The sequence below is a fragment of the Blennius ocellaris genome (genome assembly GCF_963422515.1).
Source record: "Blennius ocellaris genome assembly, chromosome: 7".
Lineage (NCBI taxonomy): Eukaryota > Metazoa > Chordata > Actinopteri > Blenniiformes > Blenniidae > Blennius > Blennius ocellaris.
This window is the reverse complement of record NC_137656.1, coordinates 11,625,253-11,645,213: the sequence shown is the minus strand read 5'-3', so window position 1 is coordinate 11,645,213 and position 19,961 is coordinate 11,625,253.

The following is a 19,961-nucleotide window of genomic DNA, read 5'->3' as shown; positions in this document are numbered from 1 at the left end:
TTTAGTTTGTTGTTGTTTTCATGGCTGACTTTTTCAGATTTTTCCCCCTAGAAAGACAGCCTTTGCCTTTTGCTATATAGGTTTTTGTGCTACAGTAACAATGCTATTACACAGGAATAGCAGCTCAGCTATGAGGGGTAATAGGAGACAAGGCCTTTTAATGAGGTACTAATTTTCAAGATAACACCACAGGGAATAAGCACTGCATAAGATTCAAAATGGACGCTTGTCAGCAGATTAACGCTAGACTTTTATCCAAGACCAGCTTCAATTGTACTCCTATGATTACCAATACTCTTTGTCATCATTGCTATCATTACCATGATTTATTCTGTACACACCTTAACCTGGGAAATGAGGATCAACTTATATACTGGATACTGTGTATCCTGAGGTAGTCAACCATAAAACATGTAGTGTTAGGTTAGTATCTGTTTTGTACCTTTCTGGAGGACAAGGAAAAAATGAGATACATCATTGTTAAAACTGTATAATTATTATTATTGTTATGATGATGATGATTATGACTATTATTATTAGGAAAACTTCTTGATGTAAATAGTGTTTGATATTAAAGTATTAATTTGGTTCTTATGTCTTTTCTAAAAAATGAATACCGTATTATCTCTGGGTTTTGCCGAGTGTGTACTGTCCTCAAGCAATGCATTGTGTGCTTTGATCCTCAATGCCTATTGAAACTTTGAGCTAATACGAAGGGGAAACCTGTGGGAGCTGTACTTGCTCCAGTGTGCAGAAGGCTGGACGTTAGCCAACGAGAGGGTCACCTCTGTCATGTTTCAGACCAGTCACCAACCGTCACCATCTCTTCACATACGGATCCTGCCTTGGAAAGAAAGAAAACTGTGGAACTTAATGAATTTGTACCTTTTGCCTTCATGCCGTTCAGCTCAAAGATCAGGCATGAGTGGACTGTTGGCTTATTTTAATGGAAGGATCTCACCTGTTTTCATTATGTGGCATGCGCATGAACTTGATGACGTAAAAAAAAGCAGACAAAAAACAAAAAAAAAAGTTTTTGAAAGGTTTTCTTTTGCCGTTGTTTTCTTTTTCGTTAAGATGTATTAGAGTTTCAGATCACTTTCATGTTGTGTGTTTTTGCATCTCCATTTGAATGATGTCACAGAAACGTGTAGTTACAGATGACAAATGTACATAACACAAACCATTGTTGCGAAGTTACAGTGGGGGCTGGGGGTCGGTCATTTTGTAGTTCAAACTTTTAGTTTCCTTTTCCTGAGAATGACTCTGTGCCCATCCACTGAATTCACCCCATGTATCTGCAATCTGTCTCCTTTGACTATTCATCCTCTTTCTGCTCTCAGAGGAGGAGGAGGAGGAGGACGCAGAGGCGTCTCGGAGTGTATACATCAGTGTGGACATTTGTCAGTGTGGTGAAAAAAAAAAAAAAGAAAAGTGTGAGACATATAAGTTTGAGTGTGCGTGCGTGTCTCATTTGCTGTCGCTGCAGTGAATGGGAAGCGGCAACCCTCTTTGGCAGCCAAGAGTGTTTCCCATGCCTTAGCCCTTCAGCCTCTGCCCTGGCAGCGCCGTCTGTGTACAAGACGCTTTCTGCCATTGTGCTTTTACACGGAACAGCTGCTGGCGTCGAAGAGACTACAACAGGGCCCTTCACTTTCTCTCTCTTTTTAACAACCCCTAAATCACTTGTCGCTCCTGTAGACACTGGTCCTGGGTGCAGTTCAAGGATTAGTCCGCCGCACTCTCCCTCCAACAAATCCTACGCTGGATTGTTAGCAGGGGGGAAAAAAACAAAAACTATCATCGATCCAGTTTCTCTGCATCCCTGTTCCCTTCTTGCTTATGAGCCACTTGTTCATTTTATGTCCTGTCTCACTCTTGTGCTTGTATAACCCCTACCAGACCACCTGCTGTCCTCCTTCCTTCACCTTTGAACCCCGCTCCCACTTTGCCATCGGTGGGGAATGTTTCCAACCTGCTCTTTTACAGTATATAAAGAACAACAAAAAAAATTTGACAACAAATTATCTGTATTTGTATATACACGTGTCTGAGCAACTATGAGTAATACAATAAAACAGAAATACATTGCTTTAACAATTGTGTGACTGTGTTTCTATTTTTCTTTGTTACAAAGTTAGAAAAGAGACAGATCAGACTGCCGGTAATCAGAAGCACTGCTGTTTTGTTTGTGCACTTTTCGAGCCTTCACCTTTAATGAATCCAGTTGATGACCTTATTCATATTGCATAATGTGCCAAACTGGACACCATCACCAAGCATGCACACAAATACAATCACGGCCCTTTCTCAAGGGTCTGCCTCCCCTAGCTGCTCCCTACACTGAAATCACAATGTCTAAAGACAGACTGAGGGGACCGCTATCCATCAGGATCAGAATGAGACCTTAAACCTGCTTTCACTTCAGTCAGGCGCTAATGAGGACACCTAATAACCTTCTGCTGGACCCCATCAGCACCATTTACCTTCACCTTCCATTATCTCTGCTAATTAGACTGAGATTTAGCAAGCCCAAAGGACCAAATCGGGGAGAAAGGGCTCCTGATAAGCCAACTGGAATCCAGCAAATGTTAGGAAGATGAGTGAATTCTGAATATGTATAATAAAATGACCTAACTTTATATGGGAAGTAAATGTTAATAAATTGTAATGTAGAATTTATCAAATGAAAAAAACAAAACTTTGAATTCTGAGCCATGATACCAGACCTCAGTGTCAAAGTTTTTTTTAATGTCAATGTGAGTTACAGTTAAGATTACTGTGTGGGTTGGAATATGACGTGTAGCACAAAAGACATGAAATCTCATCCAGGATGCACCCGGCGTGGTTTAAACATTTCTGGTCGGTCCACCATAGCGTCGATTCAGTCCATATATCATTGAAATTGGATTCTTTTTGGACCATCCAGTGTGATCCAAATTTTAGCTTTAATATGGTCAGTGAAATTTGGGCATTATTGGACATTCAACAGGCCGATAACAACCCAATTTCAACGGACTGATGAGATTTAGATCAATATACAACGCATACATCATATGGGGTGTTTGGTGGGTTGTAAGCATGTGATGTTTAATGTACACTGCACGCTGTCTGAGTTTTGACCATTATTTGTTTTGGTCACAAAACATTGAACTTTTGAAGCCGACCCGGTGAAACTTGTCACTTTGATTTTACCAGATTTTGCCTTTCTGTCGAGAGTTTGCATGTGTGTGAGTGAGTGTGAGTGTGTGTGGTTTTCTTTGTCCTGTGATAGATTAGTGACCTGTCCAGGTGTATCCTGCCCCCCACCCATAGCACTCAGAAAAGGATAAGCAGTGCAGAAGATAGATGAAAAAGACGTTGCACTTTTCTACCAGTAAGAGATGTCTTTGCAATGACCTGAAAAAAGCGTCATTTCACCTTTCACTTTTCTACCATATATAGACCATAAGGAGATGTCTTAATGCAGATTTCCTTTCAATGACCTGAAAAAGATGTTGTTTCACCTTTCACCTTTCTATGATATATAGACCATAAAGAGACATCAGCAACCTGAAAAAGACGCCTTTTCACCTTTTACTTTTGTACTGAATTTTCATGTAGTTTAGACAGAAAGCATAGGTGTCTTATGCAATGTCTTTTAAACCATTTTTGCTGGGTAGGAATTGTGTCCAATCCCATATATTTCCAAAGCTGCTACTTTTTCCAAATATCAAAAGGAAAGAAATGCTTTTCTGCATGAAGTCACTTGACATGATGAGGCAATTAGTGTCAAGTTGTTTTTCCAGTGTTATCACCAAAGAAGCCTCTAGAGATGCAGGTGTGTGTGTGTGTGTGCATGTGTACGTCGAGGAAGACCAATAAAGACAAATCACTGTGCCTGATCATTAAATCTCTGATAATGATAGCTCTCTGTGAAGATGTGTCCCAGATGTACTATTAAGCTATGAACACAGTCAAGGTCTGTGACCAGCAACAAGCGAGAGGTGAGCGCTGAGATGGAATGGTATTCGACCGAAACGCCCCACTTCTCGAGGTGGCATTGTGAATGTATGAATGTGTGCTGATTTACCTGTGCTTTTCATTCTACTGCTTGTCTTGCTGCTGTAGATTCTTGTTGGAGGAAGTTTAATCTCACCATGATAGGATCTCCACTGACAGTCGTGAAGTGGCCACTTTAGTGAAAGGCTTTTGAAGGCATCATTCTCAAGTCAGCTGGCTCACTTATTGGCTGCTTGGTGTTTCGTTTTCATGTGAACAATCAGTTTGACTGACAGCTCTGAATGATGTCTTCAGTTAATCGCTTCAGTGGTGTGAAAAGGTCATAAATCACCCAATTATGTTGCCCCGCTTTATGAATAGATATTTTTGGGGGGGAATATTTAAAACGCCTCCAAGGCATATCAACTTAGTCAACCCCATATTTATTGAGTGGGAGTTGGGGGTGGCTGCTTGTGCCAGAAATAACTGATAAGCTGAATACATTTCAGTCTCACTGAGGATTGTCACACTGTTAGAAACTCAGAACAGAACTCAAGGTCAGGAGTTTGGATTTAGGACAGGTTTTAGACATATTAAGAGTAACTAGCAAGTGGAAGACATAGAGAACATTAGAAAAAAAAAAGCATATATATATATATATATATATATATATATATATATATATATATATACTATTATTATATACTATAACTTGAAACTATAACTTATATATACTTATATATATAACTTAAAAAAACACATCAGAACCTTGTTTCACAGCAGTTTTATTAGAAACACACAACATATTGGAAGAGCATGGTTTGGTCAAAGCAGGTGCAACAATATCTCAGCTGCGTTTGATCAATACTCATCAAACTATAATCTCATTGTTTCTCTCATCATTCCTTGAGAGCCAGTACCTCAAAGCAAACTTCAAGTTCTTGATTTTACAGAATGGATAAATGGCTTGTGAAGTTGACTTTTACACTCAAACAACCTTTTTTTTTTTTTTACTTTTTGAAACATCTATTTCAGGACCTCGGCACAAGAAAGCAACATTTGGAGACAATGCGCTCAAAGTCTTTAATCACAAGTGGGTCCTAAAGACACTTTCTCTTTCTTTGTTTTGTTCAATACATCCATTGTATTCTTCTTTAGCTCAGGAAGGGGTCCCTGCAATGTGTGTCAGGAAGGCTATTTTCTTTTACTTATGCCTCTCACATGTTGACCTTCGGTGCTGAGAGATGAGGGGCCGCAGCCAATCCAGCGGAGGATTATGGGAAGATGTGATGCCACTACAAAATGTCAACTTCAAGGCAGATAAGACAGAGATTGAAAGAGGCGGTTGTGGAAGGTGAGAAGCAATACTCGAGATCAGATTTTTGAGTGACAGTATGTTTTCTAGAGCACATTTGAATGTTCTACTGCCTTATTTAAAAAAAAAGAAAGAAAAAAAATCAACTCAGAAGGAGGTTACAGTCACTTTCCTGTGACGCTCGGGTGGATTGTTTTCTGTCTGGCATGCATGCAGGCAGTCGGATGCTGTAAAGAGCCACAAAACAGCAGGTTTTCACAGGGTTTCACACCATGTCTGATGTGTTACACTAAGCATTCACACATGCAGGAATGAAGATTTTCACATTCAAGTGACAGCTAATTTCACACTGAGTTGTGAAAATTGAATTCAACACATAAGTTTGAACTGTGAAACTCAGGCAACCTTGGCTTGCGCACCAAACAGTGGGTGGTTTGGTTGTTCTGAGTGTCAGGCATCAAATGGTGTCGGTAAAATTCGGTGGGGATTCTTCCTGTAAGATTTATTGAAATGGTAACAGGGTGAACATGATGCACAAACCTCAGTGGAAATGCAGTGTAATCATTGTGAGATGAAGACTTTTTGTCTCACAACTGGAAAAATGGCTGACATGAAGTCTGCATGTTCTCACTGAATGTGGATTGTCTTCAAGTAATCTGGCTTCCTCCTTCAAACCTAAAACATGCTTGTTCACCCTGACAAGAAGTTTCCAAAATGTCTTGAAATGTTAACATTGTCTGAACATAAGAACTTGATGGGTGGTGCATATGTCTCAAACCTGCCTGAAACCTTTTTCTGTTATGAAAGAGAAATTAGTCTTGACCACAATTACATTCTGAGCTTCATCCGGCAGCTTCTGCATATGCCTTATGAGCCTCAATTATTTTAGATACAAGTACAAAGTGAATGCTGGAGTTAGACCATTTATTGATATGGTCAAGAATTCTCAATTGTGCCACATAACTGTTCACAACGATTGCACAAGATGTATGTGTCCATTGCAAGATTAATGTTTTATACATGCATTTAAATGGAGGCATCTATTCTTGCAAACAGTCTTCAACATATGTGAAATACTAATTCAATGCCATTCCAACTAATGCTTGTTGCTGATTTTGTATATTTTCTTTCAATTCAGTGCCTCCAAGTAGCTTTGAATTCTTACATCCCAGTGAGGTTCTGTAGGTTAATTGCAAACCAGAATTTCTCACAAGAATGAATGTGTAGCTATTTGTCCAGGATGTATTCCAGCTTTCACCCACTGTCAACTATGATCAGCTCTGACTTCAAGCCAAAGTTGAGTAAAGTGGGTCAATAATGGTAAATGGATTCTACTTCTATAGCAGTTTGCTTCAGTAGCACCCAAAACGTTTCCCACTCACACACACACACACACACACACACACACACACACACACACACACACACACACACTGATGGAGACAGTTGGCACTCAGTCCATCAAACGCCAAAACTCAAACCCGAATCAGCAATATAGGGTTCAGTGTCTTGCTGAAAGACACTTGGATATACGGACAGGGGAAAATGGGGGATCAAGCCTGCAACCTTCCTATTGAGTTTCTATTGAACAGCAACCCGCTCTACCACCTCGGCACCAGCTGCCCTGTAGATGGAGGAATGTTAAGATATATTTCTGCCAATACAGCACACAGAAATTAGATATCGGAGTTACTTATCACTCTCCTTCCACTATTGCAGATTGAATCAGAGATATTTGTGGGGTACTGCTGTAGATCTTGAAATCCCACTTCACGAGCTTTGCCAAGCTGGAAAGGTTCTTTGTCGTCTCCTGAGTGGCTTCTTCCTCTCTGAGCAAATGTGCCATTAGAATGAGAGTATTTCCTGCCAATGCCCATTGAATAAATGAAGCAAAATGTGACAGGGATATTACACTGGCATGTCAACATGAGATCACATAAGTCTGCGCCCCAGGGTCATAAATTAGATTCTAATGATTTTGTCACCCTGTTAAAACAATAACTTTCAAACCCAGACAAATTTTTTTCTCGCCTTTATAACCTTTGATTTATGCTTTTAATTTTTTGATGGCGAGAAATAGTCTGACACTCGTGCCATTATGATGTTGATGTGATGAAATATTGTCACAATTCATTTTCCCTTTTGGATTTAATTAGTTTACTTTAAAACGTCATCCATCATTACCAGTGTAGATGAAATGTAGAGAGTACTGAGAGCGGGGAGACTTGGCAAGAGGACTGAGTCTTACAGTTGACTTCCTAAGAAACAAACGCTGGCTGCATTATTCATAAAGATTGCCATAACTTTAATCTGATTTTTAATTCAAGACTTTGCTCCTCTGGCAATCTATCACGTCACTCATTCAGAGTTTCTTTGAAACCTTCATTTCTGCAAATGTGTCTTGAGGTGGATTTTCACTTCTGCCGGTGATAGCATCATATTGTATTTCAAGGGAGAGTGCAGTGTGTCTGACATCAGATTAGCACACAGAAATGTTAATTTTGACAATTTCATTAACTGTGGTGTAAACTAAAGGTTCACTATGAAAAAAATTATATCAAGACAATAAAGAAACACATTCACATCATAATAGTCCGGATGATACAGACCATCAAGCTGGTCAACAGCGGAAGTTATTTTATTACAAACGTGAGTCACAGTACTTTTATACACTAACAGATGAACTTTCAAGTCATTTCACAAATAAGCTCTATCACTATGATTTTAGGCAAGTTTGAGCTGACTCAGCAGTACGTCAAATCTTCAAAATGAACCCTGTTCATTTTATATTCAGTATTTGATTAGGACAACCTAGCTTAAACAGTTCTTGACATTATTTTTCTTTATGTTGCACTCAATTTCTGGATCTTTAAATTTAGTAAAACAACCCAAAGTAACTGAAATGCAACCTTATAGACTCAAGGGAAAATAATCTGACAAGCACATTTAACTACAACCTGAATGAACATAAATTTTAATTACTAAGATGTACAGGTTAAATGTTATGATTGTGACTCTGGAGGTAACTTGTTTTTCTACAACAAACTTGATAAAAAATTATTTCCCTGGTAGTGGCAAATCGCTTCAGATTTAGTTTTTTGATTTGATTATAAAATTGTTTTTTAATTGAGATTTTTAATAAAAAAAATATTTTATCTGCTACATTGTTGAGGAAATACTGCTATGAAAAAGCACCTTATTTGTTCAAAGCATTTTCAAATCAGACTTTATTGCACTTTTTTTCAAATAGCAGTACTTTAAATATTGCAATACACTGTATTCAAATACATTACTGGATTTTGTGCATAACAGCACCAACATACAATTATCTCTTTATGTTTAAACAATTTTTCCCAAATTATTGATTAGGAAAATTTCTAAGTATACCAGAGCTTGCACCTCTCACATCATTGCAGAATATCTGGGGTTTGTTTTGTGAAAATTCAAAGCAAGTTGTCTTTTGAGTTTGTAAATACCTCTCGCCATTTCATTCCGTCTTTCTGTATCCATAGCTGTTTCATGGATGGCTTGTGAACAGAGCTGTTTTTGATTTTACTTGATGACCTTTAAATAACAGTTTTCTTTGGTATTTGTCAAAGTGATGCGGTCAAGTTGCTGCTGGTCCTTCAGGTTCTGCTTGTGTGCCTCCTCTTCTCAGTCACAGTTGACAGCATACCCATTTGTGGAGAAAAGAAGATAGATACTTCTTTTTGCCCAGTCCACATTTCATACCTTAACTTTGACCTCCTTCTATTTGTGTATATCATATTTATTGATACGTCCAAGATGTTATTATTGTTATTGCTATTGCTATTGCTATTGCTATTACTATCACTGTTGTTGTTGTTGTTGTTGTTGTTGTTGTTGTTGTTGTTGTTGTTGTTGTTTTACATACAATCTGATGATTCCAAAATTCACAAAGGCTCCTCTTGCAAAAATTACACTGTACTCTATCACATGGTGGTTAAGTATCCCAAAGTTTCATAATCAGAACTTGTTCAATTAGTTTTTTTCAATGCCACCAGGAGGACATATTGATGAATGCTCAACTGCAAAGCTGATTTGTCTTCGTATTTTTTTCAGAGTTTTTAATCTAACACCATTTTATCTAACATTTTATGAAAAGACCAACTGATAATTTTACTGTTCAACATAATTTTAAGGGTCACTGTTGGTCTGTCGTAAAAATGTTAGCGATTCAGCTATTATAATGCTATTCAAATTAAACATTATAAATTATATTCCTCATGGCAGGATCTCATTAAATGCCCAAGTGCTACAGAATGACATTAATTAAGAGAAACGGCGAAGCTAATTGTGGGACCACTCCCTTGTATGTTTGTTTAAATGCACCGTGGAAATACATTTATTTATCTTGAGCGCCCAGGGAGAACACAACATATGAGAAATAATGCGCCGAGCTCAGTATTCTTTGTAAAAGCCTGAGGCTGTGACAATAGTTCCAAAGATCATGCACGCACGCACGCACGTACGTACGCACGGACACGTGAACACATGCACATGCATTTTCTTGTTTTATTACAGGCTAGACTATTATAGAAAGCAAGCATTGAATTGCTGATAACACATTTTCAAATATGTATTTTCTTTCTTTTTTTTGTTTCTTTGGATGGGATAGTGCACGTTAATGAACATACAATCTCATTAGTGTAGAAATGGTCGCAGAGAATAAGCCAGATTACATTACAGACACATTAACCATTGATATGTGAATGATATATTGATGAAAAAATAAGTCATAAGTGTCATTAAGCCCTACTTAATGTCAAAATTGATATATTATGTGTTAGAAAGAGGAGTTGGCTCTGAAAGTATGGGGCGAAGGGAGATGTATTTTTCCAGCATAATTCAGCATGATATTTTTTCCTTTTCATTTTTGTAAAGAAACCTTGATAAAAAATGGAGCAGGTGAAATAAACATTTGTGGAAAAATTAATGACATTATAAGCTTTAGTGATGGCCATACACTAGTGTCGTGCCTCACATTATAATTATCCCCAGTTGGAGTCCAGCGATGGGCTTTTCTCTGTGCAATTTGCGTGTTCTTCCTCTGTGAGCATGCCTTTCTTCCAACAGTCTAACAGGCAGTCAAGGTGGATGATTGGGTGAATGGATGTATGGATGGATGGGGCTTTAATGCAAATGACTAAACGTAAGATTGACGTAACAGTGACGACATATTAATTTAGTTTCAAGTTAAGAATATTCAACTTCCACAAGAGCATTTTTCATTTTTATATTAATATAATACTATAAATAACACATACAGCATCTAATAGCCTGAAAGACATTAGGGAATCTGGGATCAACTAAAAATGACTGCTTTGGTACAATGTGGTAATGAGAAGGACACTCATCAGCTCACATTTTCCCAAATACCTGAGATAAACCTGTGAAGATGGAATAAGAATGTGTTACTGATATTTTCAATCTACAGTAGTATCTACAGTATCTATCAACATAATCTGCTATATTTTGAAGCTCCAGTACACACCGATACAAGTATGTGGTATTAATGTGTATGGCCTCTCTTGGGTACAAATCCTGCATGGATGCCTGTTGAAGCAGTCAAATTATTCGACAGTTGTGGAAATGTTAATACTACATTTTCCCACTGGATGCAGGCACTGATAACACTGTATATGAGATTGTACAGGTGACACAGGCATGCAGAGCAAAGCAGGATACATGATTTAAATATATATTTTCTTACTTTAATGGCTGATAAATGTTTCCCATTTTGCTTGAATGTTGTGAAAGACGCTTCAAGCACACTTGAATGACAGCTGCATTAAGTCATGCAAATATATTGCTGCATACTCTCACTCAAATATCAAGCATAGTTTATTTTTTCCCCACCTTGAAAATAACAGTGATGAAACTCAGGGACAAGGACACAACTATTCACATCCTTTTAGTACCCAATACACTTTAAATGGATCATAATAAAAATATGAAACTTGTACTGAATCATTTAATTCGACAACCTGTGCAACTTAGGTGACACAGTATAAGAAGTGTTTTATTTGTGTTTATTTTCATTGGGTCATATAAATTTAATCATCAACCTGGTTTGTGTGGACACTTGTGTATGCCTTTATATAAGTTGTTGAAACAGCAATTATCATGTCACATTACACTGCATTATTTAGTTTATTGAAAGCGCTACTCGTGACTGGTGCTGTCGGTGCAAGCAAATAAAGCGTGCATCACAAATATTTCAATAGACTTGATTGTGTTTTCATTGGCAGTATGCAGTGTATTGTGTGTGAATAGGTGTGTGAGGTATAGACTGTTCCATGCCATGACTAGTCTGACGATGTGAAATAAATCCATACACACAGTATGAATGGAGTGGGGGATAGAGAGAGAAGGTGAGAAAGAAAGAGAGCAGAAAACAGAAAGACAGAGGACAGATGAGCAGATGTTATCTGACAGGTGCAGTAGGCCCAGCTTGGTGTGTGGGCAGCAGATTTGACAGGGATTTTGCATACACTGTGTGAGTTAACGCTGTGCATTTCAGTACCTGTCATGACTATAACCTTATGGTCAGATACAAAAGTCCGGAATGGGATGTAGGAGGATTAGTCATGCCGATGCTTCACAATGTTGATGTAATGCGATCACATGAACACGAGCGCCAAGTTCTGCACTACTGACCAGATCTATAGAAAACCAGGATTATTACAGTCTTCGATTATTTTTTTTTTCGATACGTATTTCCTGTTAATGAGGGGTAGCATTGATAACCTTCAGCTTTGTCCAATTTCAATTTATTTTAATGTTCACATGTGCCAACACTATCACTCTAGCTTGACTCACATTGTATGGCTACAGCATTCTTTCTTCTCTTAGCTTTGTAATACAGGAGGCTATCTTTGTTGGTGCTGATTTGGTGTCATTTGAAGTTGAGTGCCTATGTTTATTTAGTACTTGGTTTGAGTGCTGTTGTCTGTCTCTTGCTTGGTTATAAATAGGCCAGGCAGGCATGCAGGTCTCCCTGGAAAGAGGTGAGGAACAGTAGCCACAGGGTCAAGGACAAAGGGGACCCGGTGGCACGAGATGCAGAAAATTAAATTAGGTGGCCCACCTGGAATGTGGCTGTTGAGTGAAGTGAAGTGTGTGTGTGTGTGTGTGTGTGTGTGTGTGTGTGTGTGTGTGTGTGTGTGTGTGTGTGTGTGTGTGTGTGTGTGTGTGTGTGTGTGTGTGTGTGTGTGTGTGTGTGTGTGTGTGTGTGTGTGTGTGTGAAATAAATTTACTGCTTTTAAAGCATGTGTGTGTTTAAGCTGTTGTGAGTGAGAGGCTCGGAATGTGTCGGGATGGTTGAGGGCTCGGTCGAGTGGTTGGATGATGACAGAGCAAAGGTGTACAATGTGATGTGCTTTAAACAGGTGGGTGGGCAACTCTCAGGCAGGCTTAGCCGCCACTTAGTGACTAATTCTAGATAAAAGCACGGCGGACTGTGGTAATGTGGAGTTAAGACCACAAACCCATGCTATGATCTGAGGTATGGTACAGTATGTGAAGATCAGAGGCGTGCTACATCTAGGATTAATCCCCAATGATTGTTAGCATCAGCTGCACAGTGGTGTAGTGGTTAACACTCTTGAACTGAAACAAGAATGCCCTAATTCAAGTCTGGGTTGTGCTTTGGGTGCCTTTTTCTTTGGAGTGCATTGGTTTTCTTTGGGCACTTTGGGATTTGCTCCAGCATCTTGCAGCCCTAAGCCTGATAAAGCAATAAGGAAGTCATATTATGGATGGACACTTCAGCTTAACAATTACGTAACTTGAGACAGAAAAATATTTATTCTGCTCATTTATAAACACTGTGGAAAACACATTGCAAATCTATAGGAGGTTGACATGCAAACAGATCAAACAAATGTTACATAATTCATCATATTAATAAAATATAGAAGAAAAAAAGCACAGTGTGGCACAGGAATGCCAGCTTATTTGGCAGATCAAAATATTACAGCTTAGTGTGAGTTAGAAATCCGTCAGCTGTGCTGACTTAACTAGCTAATGTTGGTTTCCAGAAGAACAACTGCTTCATTGAGGACCATCCATTATTGATTGATCAGTGGCAGATTTATTCATCACACATTATAAATTGTATGCATGCCTCCGGGTACATTTCACATTTTTATATATTCAACTGACCTGCTGTGCACTGATTTAACATTTCTCCAAGCTACACAAGGCATGACTCCAAATCTATTAATTGGAGGTGCACAATTGAATACTGTCTCAGGTTTTACAAATCACATGATGCTTTCCTTGGCTCCAGCCCTCTTCCAACCTCAATTGGAAACGAAAAAAAAACTGAAACAAAACGGATGGATGAATGATGCATTCAGGGGGCAAAAAAGAAAAAAAGTGTGACCATTTTAGGAAAAGAATGGATTTGAAGTGTAACAAGTTGGTGGGATGAGATAGATTTTAAGTGGGAGTTGCTTCTGTAACTCATAGTGTCCTAACAATTTCCCCTGTCTGTCCCCTCTGCCCTGAAGCATCATTACACTTTTTTTTAATCATTGAATACCATCTGTGCAGGGCTTTTATGTATCATAATTTAGTTCTAAATCATATGGCAAAAGAAGTTACTCTTTGTAATAATATTCTCTGGCCTTAACTAAATTACACAAATAGCAAAACAAAAGAAATTCGACATTATGACACCAGACTCGTGGCCTGTTTCACATTGTAATTTATTGTACAGCTTCCATCTATTGCTGCAACCTGATACGAAACGATACAATAACCTCTCCTCTGTATTTCTGTTCAGTCGGATGGCCACAGTGCCTCCCTGTAGTTAAATTGACTCGGTGTGACCCTCCATGTTCAGTGAAATTGGACAAGCTCATTGTCATTGTACGAGCTGTGTGCTCTGCTGAGAGCTGTGTAATGTGGATTATGTGAGAGACTAAACATTCTGGCTTGGATTTGGTCACAATTGACCGAGCTCCATGCTGAGATTACCTCTGTACTCAGTAACGTTTCAATTTTGATCCAGCAGGTGTCATGGTAATAATTACGATCTGTCAAATGATTAAAACAATAATGATTTGCTGGGAAAGAGTGATACTGAAATATTTCCCAACCTAATTTATATTATGTATACTGAAATATCCAATTCGCATAAACTCCAGCAGTTTGTGTTGCTTATACTCCTTTTAAATTGCTGAAACTGGTACTTGGCATCAACAGGCTCTCATTGATAATCTGGCTTCGATCCCTGACGGGGAGATGACTTATATTCATTTCTAACTCTAAATAATGCCCATTCTCTGAATTATAATATTCGTATTGATTTTCTCTTATTTCATCTTTACATAGCCACTCATTAACCTCATTATTTATAACACGTTTCAAAAGGAAGAAAAAATAAAACACATTTTAGATGTCACTTTAATTCATTTCAGCTGCATCACAAAGTGCTAACTTCTCTCTACTTTTCAGTGAAACCGTAGGAATCTACATGGTTATAAACCTTTGTGATCTACTGATGCCTAACAGCAGAGGTTTTGTATTTGTAATGTGTTGTATTTCAAAATTATTCAGTGAATTAAAATGATTTGACGATACAGTGTCATAGTCATGAATTATTCCCACAAATGACCGGCAAAGTGCCCCTTAAGATGTTGTCTTTTCTCGAAACACCAGTAAAGCTGTTTAGTTTTAGGGTTTCTCCATGATCCCACTGTCTTGACAGCATTGATCCGACTTACATCAGTGGCCTGCTTTTATTAGTTGGCTTTGACGTTTCTATTACTTCACATTTCTATTTCTATTACACACATCACATTATTTTTGTCCAATCAATGAACATGAATATTGAAATGCAGGGAGCGTGGGCACAAAAAGGTAGTAAAAAAAACTACGGAGGGGAAAAGAGGGTGTGTGTGTGTGTGTGTGTGTGTGTGTGTGTGTGTGTGTGTGTGTGTGAGTGTGTGTGTGTGTATCAACACTGTTGGGTGCGATCCACACAATGCTCTGTTACAATGTTTTCTTCTTTTACGCCTACCAAGAGGAAAACTACAAGCCTACGGGCCCACGAGCCCACACACACACACACACACACACACACACACACACACACACCCACACACACACACACACACACACACACGCACGCACGCACACACACACACACACACACACACACACACACACACACACACACATACACGAACGCACACACACGCACACACAGGAGATAAATGGACCACTGTGAGTTTTTATTGAGAGACATTAAAAACCTAGAATCGCAGTTCATCTTAAAAGTCAGAGCGGGCATGGAAACTCTCAATGAGGTGTTTAAACACATGTTCTGGGCAGAGCTAACTGTGTGGGGCATAATCACAAACAGCCAAAAGTCCTAAAAAAAAACAACCCTGAATGTTAAAGGATTACAGAGAAATAATAATCTTATGTGCACCATTACTACACGCATGCAGAAAGAAGTAAAATCACACAGTGGCCTTTTTTTTTTTTTTTTACACTTTTAATTTAGGCATAACAGTGTAAAAGGATCTTAATCTCTTTCACCAGATAAAAGCCTTTTCAGTTCATTTATTCCTATTTTGGCCACTTTGAGTAATCTAACCCTTTAGTTTTTAAAACTGCCCATTACACATGCAACATCTCCAATATAGCAAGTGGAGAGCCGCCGGATAGAAAGTGATGACTAAACTAAACAACCAATCCAGAGCCATCCAAAGACAAAAAAAAAATTTAAATGATGCAGAACGGCAAGGTGCAGAGCAAGAGGAAAATGTGTAACAGACTTTCAAATTGCATCACTTAACATGTAGGAGAATCGATTGTTCATTTGTTCATTTTCTCCATCCACTTATTGAGGCTAGCAGGTGGCATGGAGTGGATCCAGCATGTGGTGGGCTAAAGGCTGAGAAATAAAGTGAGCAGATTGTGAGTACTAGGAAGACATTCATGTGAGGACGAGGGAGAGCATGCAAAGTGCACTGTGTGACTCACCAAACAAATGTACCACCATGCTGGCAAAAAGCAAAAATTTGGTGTTGTTGTTTTTTTTTTTTTTTTTCCAGTTCTACATAATGTGCTCGGAAATATACTTCTGTAGCTTTTGTACATCAAGTTCCCCTCCTTTGATAGATGGTTTGGTCCTTGTGGACAATCAGCCCCAAGTTTCCCCAAAATTTGGAATGCAAACCCCTCGCATGGTGTATTGGTGTAAATGATGACCATTTACTATTTGAGACACTAAATCAAAGTCAAAGTCAAAGTCAGCTTTATTGTCAAGTGTGCGAATATGCAAAAATAGATGTGACTGTTGTGACTGTCATATTCCTTCAAGTCATGCTCTCATATCTGACAAGCCATTCAAAATAATGACAGTTTATTAAATTCATACATATAATAAATCTGCCATGTTGCAATTTGGATGCAGAGTATGATTAATATAATGCCCAATGCAATTATGACGAATTCAGATGTAGAACAAAGGATTGAACTACTATATCACATTAATCCTGCCAGATTGTACAAAACAGTATAGAAAATATGCTTGAAATATCCAATTAGAAGCAAAAATCAGAACTTCCTTGGCTTGTATAACATAGCAGAATAACAGCATATGTTTAAAGTGGGGTGCTTTGATAAACAATTGAATTAATAGAAATAATAAACTTGCTCATATTTGATTCTTTAAACGGTGTATTTGTTATGTGTCTGGGGGATGTTACTCAAGTCAAATCAGCATGGATAATAAAGCATATGCACTTTTAAAGACATTGCAACTGCATCCATATTGTCCTCTTGTTGGAACATCCTGTTATAAAATTGAAGACACTGCTCGTGGTGGCATCACCCAGTTTGTTAACTGGTAAATATTTGTGGCTGCAGCATTTAGAATGTGATTACAAAACTCACTTGTTATCCTGCATGACCCTGTTCCTCTTTGACAGGGGAATGCAACACTTACCAATAAAGAAAAATGTTGGTTTCAACTGCATTCACTAAGCTGTAGCAGAAAATGCAAAGGTTCCCAGCAAGTTCGCTCTAACCTACAGTGAGCGCAAGCAGACACAACGCACACTGCAATTATGTTTGTTAGTTCTCAGGAACAAACCTGTTATTTTCCCATTCTGCTAAGATAGTAATTGAATTTGTTTACATCTGTACATCAATGGGTATAATAAGGTCTGAAACTTAAGTGTGCTCAGGTGCACAGGTGGCGTGATGCTCTCATGGGGCAACAGATAGCAATTGTGCAAATGACCAGCTAAAACCTGCTGCATTATAGTGGAACAGTGTTTTCATGTTCATTTAGGGATTTTAGGGCGACAAAGTTCTGTGTGAACCCAGGTATGCTTTGCTTCTTACATACAATGTGCTGTATGAGGAGTTGAAGCTGTGTGTGTTTCTTTGCAATTGTTTAAAATAGTATTTTCAGTCTTGATGTGTTACAGCATATGTACATTTCTTTTTTTCAGACACACAGAAACATGTATTTGTTTCACAGCAGCTATGCTAACACCTGAGTTCCTGCTTTCACATTCTTTACCACTTTGCAGATCCACAATTAAGAGAAAAAGGCCAACTCCCTTAAACATACACAGACAATTTGATACAAACAATGTGTCCTTGCACACATGCAATAGCATCTATCCACTTTAGACTCTCTTTCTGACTGTGGTCTATCCAGCTGGGGGAAAAAAATGCATTACTTGGATCCATAGAGGGTTGATTGAATTGTCATGACCGTAGAGTTTGTGTGACTTTCCGGTGACTTTAACTTCAAAACAATCAGTAGTTTTCTCAGTATCATCAGTGAGTTTTGTGTGCACTGTGGGGGTGTTTGCTGTACTGATTATGTGCCATCTATTTCTCTGGAACCTGAACTAACGCTTATTTTCTTTTTGTTGTTTTCTGACTATCTACCTGGACTTTTGTGACATCTATTCAAGTTTTACAAAAGAAAGAAGAAACTACTAATAGATCATTCTGATCCATAACGATCCACCCAAAAAATTATTCATCCTCATTAAAAGTGTCTATTTTCTGAAATTTAAATGCTTCTCCAAACTCCGAAGGTTAGATTTTGCATCTAATGTAACATCTAAACTCAAAATAACACAGACTTTTACCCCCCAAAAAACGTTTGCCATAATTACAAGAATGACATATCCTGTAGCATTTGGAAAAGGACCTGATTTCTTGTCCCAAAAGTTGAATTCAACGACTGGTCATCAATTCAACCAGCTATTCCTATGCAAGCAATAAAAGTCTATTTTCAACATCCCAGAGGAAGTAGATGGGTTTTTTTTTTTTAGGATCCAGCAACTTCCACTGTCAGTAGATCTGTTTTATAAAACATGAAAAAAACTATCCTGAAACCACACCCTCTTACTCTGATTTTTTTTTTTAACAAGAAAAGAAACTAGCATGATTAAATAAAATTTAGAAACTCAGACATGCACATGTGCTGCTGTAAACACACCCAAGAATACTGTAAACACCCATGCACATGTGTTACCCACAGCTAAAAGCCACAGACACTTCATATTTGATCAGCAGGGTGGTAAAGCATGATGAAAACCATCTCTGCTGGATGCCTGCTTTAAAACATGTCTTTATGGATGTGTGTCCGTGTGTGTGTTTATGTCGATGTGTGTCTATGCTGTGCGCCTTCAAGACCTGCTGTAGCTAGGCACAATCTTCTCTGTCATTCAGAAGGAAAGTGATGTGTCTATATGTGGATAATAAGCTCCTTTGGGGGAGAACTCTCTCCCACTGCAGACCACAAAGTAGTCTTTTCATTCAGATGATACACTTCACCGAGGGAATATTTTTCCCTTCGCCTGATCTCAATTATATTCTTCTTGTATTGTCTTGCGATTTTTACATTTGGTGTGTTTGTTGCCATGGCAGTAATGTGGGTCCTATTAGCGCACACTCATACGATAAAAATCTACTTTCCATAAAAAGCTTTTAGAGCCTGTATCAAGCTTTACTCGACCATCCCACTAACTAAAAACTATGCCTTACTATAAAAGCATACATGCCTGCCTATGAAAGTGTCTTTGATTTTTCTCTTAGCAGGTTCTCTATTCAGCCACTCCAACTGGTTTCAGACTGGTTCTCTTAGAGCCCTGCTAAGTACCACTAATTGAGGTGGGTGGAGTAATTTTTTTTCATCCATGGTACTGCTCTAGCCCCTCATTGCTCTATGAGCCCCCACTCTACAAAAGGACATAAACATGCACACATTCCCAAATGCACTATCATTTGAACCCCCACTCGGTGTCTTTCTTTCATGGTCCATCTTTCTGGACATGAATGCATTTATTTCATGTAGTTGTGACAATCTTGCCTTCATTTTCCTGCAGCAGTGGTATGTACAGTGCCAGAAGCTCATCTCAAGGTCACACAGCACTGCTTTTCGTATGGATGTACTCCAAGTATTGTCCCACTGTCTCCTTCCTTTCATCAAATGTTAATTTGTCTTCTCGTAATACAAATCGAATAAACTCCAAAGGTACAGAGGAAAACTGAAAAGAATCTTCCTAACCCCCCCCCCAACCCAAAAAAAACACACAAAAAAAAAACACACAGGTCATTGCCATGTATTACGTTTGGCTTCCAGCTTTATGCTGCC